The 10,808-nt window shown below is 40.5% G+C and overlaps 1 protein-coding gene across 1 annotated transcript in view; it reads right to left on the bottom strand.

The window, feature by feature from the left end:
* Window positions 1-2,826, bottom strand: part of ZNF521 (zinc finger protein 521) — a 236,351-nt gene extending 233,525 nt beyond the window's left edge. Inside the window, exon 1 of the mRNA XM_042808639.1 lies at window positions 2,799-2,826. The gene's annotated coding sequence lies outside the window, so the exon portion shown is untranslated. The remainder of the gene's footprint in view (window positions 1-2,798) is intronic.
* Between the last annotated feature and the right edge of the window lie 7,982 nt (window positions 2,827-10,808).

Here is a 10,808-nt window from a genome sequence, read left to right as displayed (position 1 = left end):
CTTCCTTCCCTGCTGCTGTGAGTGGATGCTCTGACACAGAACTGCTAGGCAGCAGTTGTGTAAATATGGCTGTACAATCTTTATTTCTTTGTTTTTGAGAAGACTGGTTTAGAACAGTGGTAAAGGAACACAACTGTCTTAAATTAATCATTTTCCTAAGTTGAAAAATACCCTTCTTTTCCCATAATTATTTTCAGTTCAAGAATTCAAAAATTCAGCTGCAGTGAAGTTTAATCCATCTCTATAAACGCACAAGAATGGAAAAACACACAGCTTTTCAGAGGCTTCCAGCAATACCCAGAAATATGTGTATAAATTTCCAAACAGCAAATTTAAAAAGCCCGCAGAGAAAAGAGGTAAAAAATCCTGAATTAAAACTCTCTGTTTGTTATTGGTGCATGAGTTATGCAGTATCAGATGTCACTCACTTTCCCTTGCCCCAGAACAACAGCATGGACAAGGGGGAAATATTGGGTACTCAGTGAAAATGGGTGTGATGCAGTTCCAGAGCAGTCTCAGGATTGGAGTCTCTTTACAATGAATAAAATGATTTCTGTCTTTGTATTTTTCAAATGTTCCAACACCACAAAATCTTTCCACAGTAGATTAAACAGAAAAATAATAGTTTCTGAAATACAATCTAAAAAAAAAAAAAAAAATTGCAGGAGAAATATTCATTCCTAGTCCAATAAATCCCTAATTTCAAATGTCAGCTGCAAAGCATAAATCCTTTTAATAGATTTCAAACTGCGGTGACAAAGTTGTAATTGAAGGATCCAGCCCACTCAAAAGAACTGAATGCCGTTGCTCTGCATTAGCCACCCTTCTGGTTTAATTTCTGTTTTTTCCAGGGGTTTTGCTTTGTTTTGGGTTTGGTTTTTGTTTTTTGGGGGGGATTTTTTTTTTTTTTTTTTTTTTTTGATCCTTGTTTGTTTGTTTGTTTTTGCTGCAGCATTTTAATTTCCTCTCTTTTAGGAATTTTCTGTTGCATTCCTGAGCTTGGTTCTGGAATACTTTCATCTCAGATTGAGCGGAATCTTGTTTCTGTACCTCAGTAGATGTCTGAAGTGCAAAATCTACTTGATCATAACTTTCTGTGGGGTTTACTGCAGGGTAGTCTGCAAATAGAGACCCTGAAGTCATGTGAAATAGGAGCCTTGACCTCAAGACGCAATAAAGTTGGCTGGTTTGGTTGTGGCTCAAAAGGTCACTTTTTTGGGGGCTGTTTTAAACTAATTATTACCTTTGATTTTAACTTAACATTTGTTAAAAAAAAAAAAAAAAAGAGAGAGAGAGAGAAAAGAAGAAAAAAAAAATGAAAGAAAAGGAAATGAAAAGGAAAAAACCCTCCGTTACTACTATTTAAACAGTTTGACTGGCATGTATATCACATTATGGACTTATGAAAATACAAGGTTTCTGCCTGAGGAGCTTATAGTGTAAAATAGACAGAAAGCACTGTGAATAATAAAAGCAGACAGAGCAGAGATTTGTATGTATATGTGGGAAGAGTGGGAAGGTGCACAGAGACATATGCAGAGCTGAGAAATATTCTACCAGTTGACACTGATTATGATACTTTTCTTTCTTGCTGTATTTCCATGTATGGTAATAGCTTTGTTTTTCTCTGTTTGCTTGTTTTTCAATGAGATATTCCATCACAGAAGTTCATCTTCTGCTTTCTTTTTTTGTTCTAGGTTCTAGGAGAATGAGTAACACACATACATCTTTATTTTTTCACTCAGCCATAACATATAACACAGAAATCCCTCCCCAAAATATTATATATGCTTCCCTTGGCAGGTTTTCCCAAGTAATCCACAGTGACTCATACTGCAAAGTACAATTCACAGTTAACAGAAAATAAAAATGCGCTTGAAATTTTGGACTTCTGACACTACCATCCCCTAACAAATGCCATCTTCAGGTTTGTTGTTGTTTTTCGCTTTGTTGCTTTATATATATATATATATATATAATGTTCATGAACAGACAAACAAAAAAGACATTTGGAGTGAACCTCTTTTTCCTTACACTCAGCTGCATTAGACGATTGAAAATAGAAAAAGAAGAAAAAGAGAGCTAAACAGCTCTTTAACAAAGGATAAACACTACATAGGCTTCATTCTTTTTAGGTGTTGAAAGTGAGACGCTGTCAGAAATAGGAGTATCAGAAAAGGTGACGGAACAAGCCGAGAAATTACAGTGCAGTCAATCAGCCAGACCAGATGGTATTCATCCGAGAGTTCTGACAGAACCAAGGACCGGCACAAGTGAGTGCTAACAAAAATACGTAATTTATCATTAAAAACAGCTACCGTACCAGAGGACTGGAGAATGGCCAAGGTTGTACCCATCTCTTAGAAAGGTGCTAATGATGATCCTGGGAATTATAAACCAGTGACTCTTACTTCAGTACTAGGAAACTATTCAGTGAATCGCTGCACATAACGTGCCGAGACACACAGATAGCAAGGGAAAGCTGTAGTGCTCCTACTGAAATTCTCTCAGCCCTCTTAGAACTACAGGAAAGAGTTAATGAACTAGTCAATAAAGTAGAACCAGAAGACACAATTTATTTAGTGTTTCCAAAAGCTTAAAGTAAAATCTCTCTGAAGAAAAACCACAGCAGCTCTAGAATTAAAATCCAGTTGTGCTGAAAAACTGACTAGAGGATGGAAAACTATATATACACATCAGGCTGCTTTGAATCGTGCCTCTTGAAAGCATTTTATAAATGCTAGCAGATGCCCGCTGCTTCCAAATGAGCTGGTTGTACCTGAGCTTAAGGAGCTTACCTGGAATTGAAGGGACAGCTGTGGCAGAACCAGGGCTTCGGCTCCGGAGCAGCAGGTTCCAGAGTTGTGCACGGTTCCCCAAGCTGCAGAGGGATCAGCAGTCATGCAAGCAGAGAGGTTAACTCCGAATTGCCCCTGGGATCAATAGTAGCAATAAGGATGGGTTTGTCCAATGTGTTCATTAACCACCTTAAACATCTTCCAGAATGAGGATGGTAACATTTGTTTTCACTGCTACAGCCACAGCTTGCTTGCTGGTGTTCAGACCCAGCGCCCATTGATCTAAACAGGAAAATTCATGACAGCACTTGGCCATTTATTGAGTTAACTGAATTTCGGAAAAACCTAAAGAAATTCCAGAGGAAGACAGAGAACTAAGATAGAATGGCAACATGGTGGCAAGCAAAATTAAACAGATAATGCCGAGGAGTTTGCGTGGAAAAATATTGTCAAGAACTGATGGCAATTAATTAGCCCGGGAAAATCTAAGCATCATTCACTGAAAAAAGCCATCCAGTGTATTGCAGTAGCTTAGAAAGCATACAAAAGCAGATGAGACACTCAGATACATTAAAAACCAAAAAGATGGCTAAACATAAAATATTACAGCATGATTTCATGAGTAAAAGTTGCATTTCTGGACATCCTGTCGTATTTTTGTCACTGTGTTATAGCAAAGCGAGGAAACACAGAGAAATGCAGTAAACATGATTAATGAGACAGGAGATGGGACCAAGTTAGAAAGTAGACTTAGAAGAAATCATTTAATTTAGAAGCACGAAGAGGATGAGGAGTTTTAGGACCACATAAAATTTCAGTTGATGCAGAAGAGCTCGGATGTTCCTGTCTGTTCTGCTTCATTTCAGAAAAAATAAGCAGGAAACATAAAAGAATATATGGAGGTGTTTTTCTTTTTTTTTTTTTTCTTTTTCTTTTTTTTTTCTTTTTCTTTTTTTCCTCATTGGAATATATAGCTGAGTTGTGGAATTTATTTTTGCTACAGAAGATTGAGGAAAACAGCTTTGGGGGCTGTTGTTATGCTTTAATAGGAAGAAAAGGAGGAAAGAAGAGATTAGAAAAGAGAAGCAAAAGCTAAGAGAGGAGGAAGAGTAACTCTGCCACATCTCCCCATCCCCATAGACCCTCTGGCTGTCACTTCACACAGTGGCTTGTGGAGGAAGATCCAAGAAACCCATGACCCAAACCATCCTATGCAACGTGTTTTCCCCTCTAAAACAATTTCTTTATCTGACAGAAACCCAGATAAGTTGTGCTGTGGGTCTCTCCTGCTCCTGCTTCTGGAGCAGGACAGAGGGGCAGAGAGAGCAGAGCACAGCCAGCCCAGAGCCTGGTCCTGTGCCAGGGCTGGGCCTGCGTGGCCCAAAATCTTTTCCATCCCCATGCGCCAGTGCAATCCCCTGAGAGGGGAGAGAGCAGTGGGAACTCCGCGTGCCTCTCCTGGTGGAATTTCTCAGCACTTTTTCCTTCCTCGGGATTTTTCCCAAGAGAAAGGAGTATTTAGCCTTCACTTAGCTTTACCGAAGTATTAGACATTTATTTGATTAAGTACAGCATCTGCAGCCGCACTAGCTAGAATAAAAACTACAAGGGCTATCAATCCTCATACTTCAGGGCACGAGCTGATCGCCAGCTGGGGTCGGGAAGAAATTCCCCGGTGCTGCCATGAGGTGCAGGGTGCTGCCTCCCACACCGGGCTCTGAGTGAGGTTGGGAGTGTGGGGCCGGATGGGACCTGGCCTCAGCGCAGGGATTCTTTTGTTCCCGGGCTGGGTGTCTGTGCTGCACGAGTTTGTCATCGTGTCAAAATCAAGTGTTAATTATCATTCTGAAAATGCGGGAATATTCATGAATTCTTATGTTGGCAATAACCGTGTGTAATACAGTACAGACAAAAACAATGTCTGCTGCGCGGCAAAAGGAAGTTGACGGCTTTGAGCACAAGGCACTTTCTGTTTCCAGTTACCCTCCAGAACTCCTTGCACCCGAGAGTCAACGCCTTGGAGAATAATAACGTAATTGCGATTTTGTTTAATGGTATTCTGACAACAAATTTGATTCAGTAGTGTCTGTGCAGTTCAAACAAAACAAAGCACTCCAAGAGTTTGACTGTGTGATGCTGATACTTTTTATGAGCTCGAATTCAATCCAAAGAACGGCATGATGGTCTTGGTGAACATACTTTAAATTAAATCTCCTCTGATACTCTAATTCCATCAGCATTTTGATAGAACCTGAGAAAAAAAAACAAAAAACAAAAAACAAACAAAAAAAACCCGATGGCTGCTTTATTCCTGTCATGTTCTTTTTGTAAAGTAACTCTCGGAGATGATTGCGAGAGTACATTAAAGGCATGCATTTTCGAAGTTAGTCAGTTGTCAAAGTGATTTTGAGGGTTGACAATCACATTTAAGACAAATATAGAAATCTGAAAGAAATGCTTACAAGCAATTCTGTATTCTGGGCAATAATTTAGTTTGGAAATGCATCCAGTTCAAGGGTTAAATGAAAGCAAAAGCAATCACTTCAACCATGTTTTTGAAGAAAATAAAACAGCTTGATGTAAGCTAAATGAAGGGGGTCTGTGACTTAAAAGGAATGGACAGATAGAGAAAAAGGTCAGAAGATTAAATTTTCCCTAAGGGAAAAGTCATTCTTTGGAATCATTAACCTCCTTCTAGGTCACTACTGAAAAAAACAGCAGGAAATCCTACTGCTCCTAGAAAGATGGGTGCATCGTATACCGCCCACTGACCTACCAGCACTGTGGCAAACAGAATTGTGCTTACAAATTCTCCTCCAGGCATGCTTAGTTTTAGTATGCCCATTTTAAAGCAATATGATCTTTCAGCTGAACTCTGAAGTGTATCCATAAAGGCAATGTTCTAGGGGCTCTGGACATTAAAAAGAAGAATCACTTGTTTAAACGTCTTTTAACAGGGGGAAATCTGGAAGTGGGGTTTACGAATTTAAAAGTTAGTCAGTGATATGTATCCCTTATCCATTTCTTTTTGGACTAAAATTAATCATCATCATAGTTTCAATGCATTTTAGTGTCTTTTTGAAACCTAAAACACATTGTCAGCATGTCAGAAACAGCAGTAAGCCTCAAAGTATCTTCTTTCTCAAAGAACCTACAGGAGAGTGTGTTTCCCTGTTTCTATTGTGAGCCAAATCTGCTTCCTCCTAGAGGAGCCTGAGAGTAAATGTTACTCCAAGTAGGAGGATTTGTACACAAACACATGCATGTACATGTATATGTATGTAAATGGTAAGTACTACTAAAGCATTTGAAAGACATTCTGTAGCATTTATCAGATCGTATTCAGATGAACAGTCTTACCAGTAATGCTGGAAACAAGTATTTTATCACAGTCAAGCTTCAAAATAAGTGAGGGAAACGACCTGCAGTCATTTTGAACCATGTGATACCATGCAGAAGCATTCATATTTACATTGAATGTGACCTCTTTTTCTTCCCTACTTATTCCAGAAATAAAACTCTTGATGAAAATAAATGCAGATTTGTATTTGCTTTTGACAGAAGCCCCAGTCCAGCAAAGACTGGCAGCAATTGGATGCCTGTGGCTGTGCAGCACCCCTCGCCTACACGGAGACTCCAGGCAAAGTCTGCACCCTTCTGCAGAATCAATGACTTCACATTAAAGGTTTGTACTGCAGGAAATTAATCTGAAAGCTATCTTAAAATCTTTTGTCTTAAAATCTTTTTTTTTCCTTAAAATCTTTTTTTCCTTTTTCAGGAGAAAAAAAGCACACATTCAGAAGAGAATTCTAACATAAGAATTCTTATGCTAGCAGGAAGACTTCAGCAACTTAAAGGTATGTTGCACTGCAGAAAAAGTGAGAATGTTGGCTCATCTATTAAGATGTCTCAGATCTCAGCCCTTCTGAATGAACACTGATCAATGCTTCTTCTCAATTTTATGTAGTCTTTATTTCCATTATTTTTACATGCATGTAAATGAAAAAGAAAAATTAAGCAGGAATGATCACAAGCAATTTACTGCCCTGGAAGAAGAAGGTGCCCTGTACTACTTTGATTTCTGAAATCATGCATTTTATGAAAAGCTACTTTTCACATGTAAGCAAGATCTTTCAAAATTTCAGAAGACAATGGCACATCCTCTGGAGAATAAAGGCATTGAAAGAAGTAGCTAAGAGAAAGACAACTACCGAATAGTTTGTGGGTAGTAGCACCCTTTACAAAGCCTGGATGAGGGCAGAATCATGCTGAATCACATTCTTCCAACGCAATAATTTTTACTCTTGTTCACACAACTGAATAGCTAATAAGCACGAATCTCCTCCCGAATGCTTGCAGCCCATTACGTAATATAAATTGGGCACATAGGTAATGATTTCGTGATATGAAGAAGGAGAATGATGTGCTTCACTTGCTTGCTAGCCAAAATGCATTTCTGAGGCAGGAAATCAAAAACACATCCCGAGCCCTGCAAGTAGACTGCCTGCACTCACCCTGTTGCCATTAGAGGCTGTCAGGAGGCTGTCAGCTCCAGGAGCCACCGCCACCCAGGGCAAGGCTGCCCCAGTGCCTCCTCTCAGAAAGCATGCTTTCTAATCATCCTTTGCTAACAAATAGTGAGGAAATATTGCACTGCAGTTGCAGTTGCTTGGAGAACTCCCCAAATTTAGTGCAAACACCGCTCTGAAACAAAGCAATGGGAGAATGCTGCAGCAGAGACCTCAGCTGAGAGGCAAGATGCAAGATTTATTATGATACAGTGCAGAGGATATCTGAAAGGAAAGTCTAACCAAAGCATTCATGTGTCTTTTCCTATTTCCTCCCCTCTCCTCCCTACCCCCCATGTTATTTTCCTTTGCAATTCCTATATACGCATATAAAATTGTTTCTTTTCTCAAGTGAAACAGCATCTAAAATGATGAAGAATTTTAGGAGGTGACTATTTCCTAAGATCTTTTCTACTTGTTTTGTTCTGTGTTACAGTGTTCTCTACCCACAGGACGCTGAAATGCTGAAATTTCAGCAGTTCATATGTCTGCCTGCCCACCTCTTTTATTAAAGTGTTGTGTTTCTCTTCTGTCAACACCTATTCTTTAGCATACATCTATGCTATCATTCAGGAAAATGTTGGCATAACCTTTTTTTTTTTCTTTTTTTCTTTTTTTCCTTTTAAATTCATTTTTGTAGCTGGGCTTTTCCTTCTAAGTCTCCTTCATTTCTGTCATCAGTTTCAACCCTGAAGTTCTCACTTTTGCAAGACAATGCGCTATTTTCACACATGTAAAACACTGGGCAAAGTGGAATCGCAGATGTCACATTTACATGTTTATGTTTTTTGCTTTTTTCTTTTTCTCTGCCTGTCACTCGATTCAACTCTCCAAGCTCAAGGTACTGCAGTGGAGCTGAGATTCCCTGCGTTCTTCTGTGCAGCCCTCCAGCTTTCTGAAACAAGTAGGTACCTCAAAATACGTGGCAGCTTCAGTTCCAGTGATAAAAGCATTCACTGTGAAATCCAACAATGACCCACGCACAGATGTTTGCAGTCTTTCCCACACATGACCATAAACCAGCCTAGTTAATTTTCCATACGCTCTCAACTCTTTTTATGTGGAAAAAGAAAGAAAAGACAGAAAAAAAAACACCCTCCCTGGCAGAAAGGTGAGTCGTGGGGAAGAAACTCCCCCAGGCTGCCCGCTGCTGAGGTTCCCCACCAGGATGGCTGAGGGGACCTGCTTTTGGCTCAGCATGGAGAGGCCGTGGGATCTGCCCCCAGATCCGATGGGTCAGTGGGACGCCGCGACCCCGTGCCCTGCAGTTCACTCCTTTGTTCCGGGGCTGGCAGCCGGAGCCCTACGGGCAGAGCTGGGGTCTCCGCAGGTGTCCCCGCTCCCATGATGGGGTCCCCAGCCCTGCTCCCACTGCGGGGTGTTTGCACTGCTGGGTGTTATTAATGATTTCTTGGGTGCTGTGTGTGTGGAAAATGTGCTCTATGGAAGGGGCATCAGAAATTTAATTTGCCTCCCCTGAGAACTTTTATCTGGATGTACATGAGCTCACAGCCCAGGTGTGACTCACTCTGCTCCAGCTCCTTGTGCCACACCAACCCGCAGCTCCCTGCTCCTCAGATTTTTCAAAGCTTTTCAGTTTGGCCAGATCTAACTCTTTTTCTCAGAAACAAAAAAAAAGGCTCGTTGCTGTCACCAAAAGTGACACCCTCCACATACATTTCCCTCCCCCTCCTGCACATCCAATTATCAAGTCTCTTTTCCAAAGTATGAGATCTCTAGAGCTTCTCAATGAAGGGTTTGTAATAATTCTTTTAACATGGCAAAACACCACATTATTCCCTAAACATTAATGTTGCATGAATGCGAGACTTCTTTTCCCCGTGAAATTTCCTTTTTGATTTTACAAAACAGAAAGTGCAATTTAAAACAATGCTAATGGAGCTCCTATATTCCATAATCTAAAATAATTTGGTGTGGTGCCAACAACCAGCTTGCTAAACTGCTTATCTGAGGCACCCACTTGACCTCCAGCAAGGGCACAGGGGCCCTTCTTTCTATGGCAGGGTCTTTTCTGAGAACCCAGCATGACATACCACAGCAGTTCCAGCCATTTGTATTTTGAAAGACCAGAACATTGTATTTCAGACCTTGTGAAACACCGCTCAATGACCCGACACCAGCTAAACTCCTACCTGTCATAGAATCACAGCATTCTGTGATTCCATGGTTGGATTCTATGGCTTAGGTTGGAGGTGACCTCAAAGCCCATTCAGTCCCATCCCTGCCATGGGCAGGGCTGCCACCCACCAGCTCAGCTGCCAAGGCCGCATCCAACCTGGCCTTAAGCACCTCTGGGGATGAGGCACCTATAAAAGCCATGAGATGTGAACATGGTATCAGTTAAACAGTCTTTTCCATTTGCTCTCACTAGAGCTCAGGTTCTAGTGAGGTGACCCAGACCCAGTGAGTTCAAGGAATTGTAAAATAAATTTGAGTAACACATATCTGAGTTACTTTATCGATTGCAGACAATAGGAAAGGCAATTCCACACGCACATCCTGCCCACACTGTCTTTCAGCTGCTTTTTTTTCTTAAGACAGAGTTCTTTCTGCCCTCTGTGGTGCTTGGATAAGGCTCTGTTCTCTAAGCTCTTGAATAAGCTGAGATGCTACAGTATTTGCCAGAGGAGTAGGCCACAGCACAGACACAGAAGAGAGGGAGAGATTGTGGATGTTTTTATTTTTTTGCATCTTGGAGAGGTGAAGTCAAGGGGTGGCTGCTTGTAGGCTGCCCAGCAAAACAGCCAAGGGGGAGTTTGCTGAGGACTTGGCAACACAGATATGCACAACTACAATCAAAACACGTGATCTGAGGAAATACACTCTTTCTTGTTGAAAAGAGCATCTTGCTGTTTCTATCTTTGAAGTTAATATTTGAAGACTAGAGCTCTAATATACTCCAAGACATTTCTCTTATTTCCTTTCATGGGGTCACTTTACTGTATTTTCTTGATCAAACAAGTTGTAAAAGATATATTTGGAAGATCCACCTTGAAAATTGATTTTTTAACCTGTTCATGTCATTATTCAGTACTAGCAGTATGTTCCACCTTGAGGTCCCATAGAAACACCTCCATGCCCAGCTTTCTGCTTGGGTGCCATTGCTCAGAGACCACGGAAGCATGAAACTGGATACTGTTCCTGCAGGTTGATGCAGCTATGATTTGCTAAACAAAAAACAAAATGGCTTTAGATGCTTATTGATCTTCTCCTTTCTCTTTGTTTTTTGTTTTTTTCTTTCTTTTTTTTTTTTTTTTTTTGCCATTTTAATGCTTCATTGACTGCAAGCTTGGTATGGATGTGTTTCTCAAAAGGAGCTGAAGTTTCTCTTCTCAATATATTAGAAATTCTGAATTTTAGTGACTCCCACCAATATTTTTATTACCCCTAACAAAAGCAATCCTATCCAAGGATCTTTAAA

The sequence above is a fragment of the Centrocercus urophasianus genome, unplaced genomic scaffold (genome assembly GCF_019232065.1).
Source record: "Centrocercus urophasianus isolate 14NV4802_14NV808 unplaced genomic scaffold, USGS_Curo_1.0 seq_11, whole genome shotgun sequence".
Classification (NCBI taxonomy): Eukaryota; Metazoa; Chordata; class Aves; order Galliformes; family Phasianidae; genus Centrocercus; species Centrocercus urophasianus.
The sequence above is the reverse complement of the archived record's forward strand: the minus strand, read 5'-3'. Positions and strand labels throughout refer to the sequence as shown.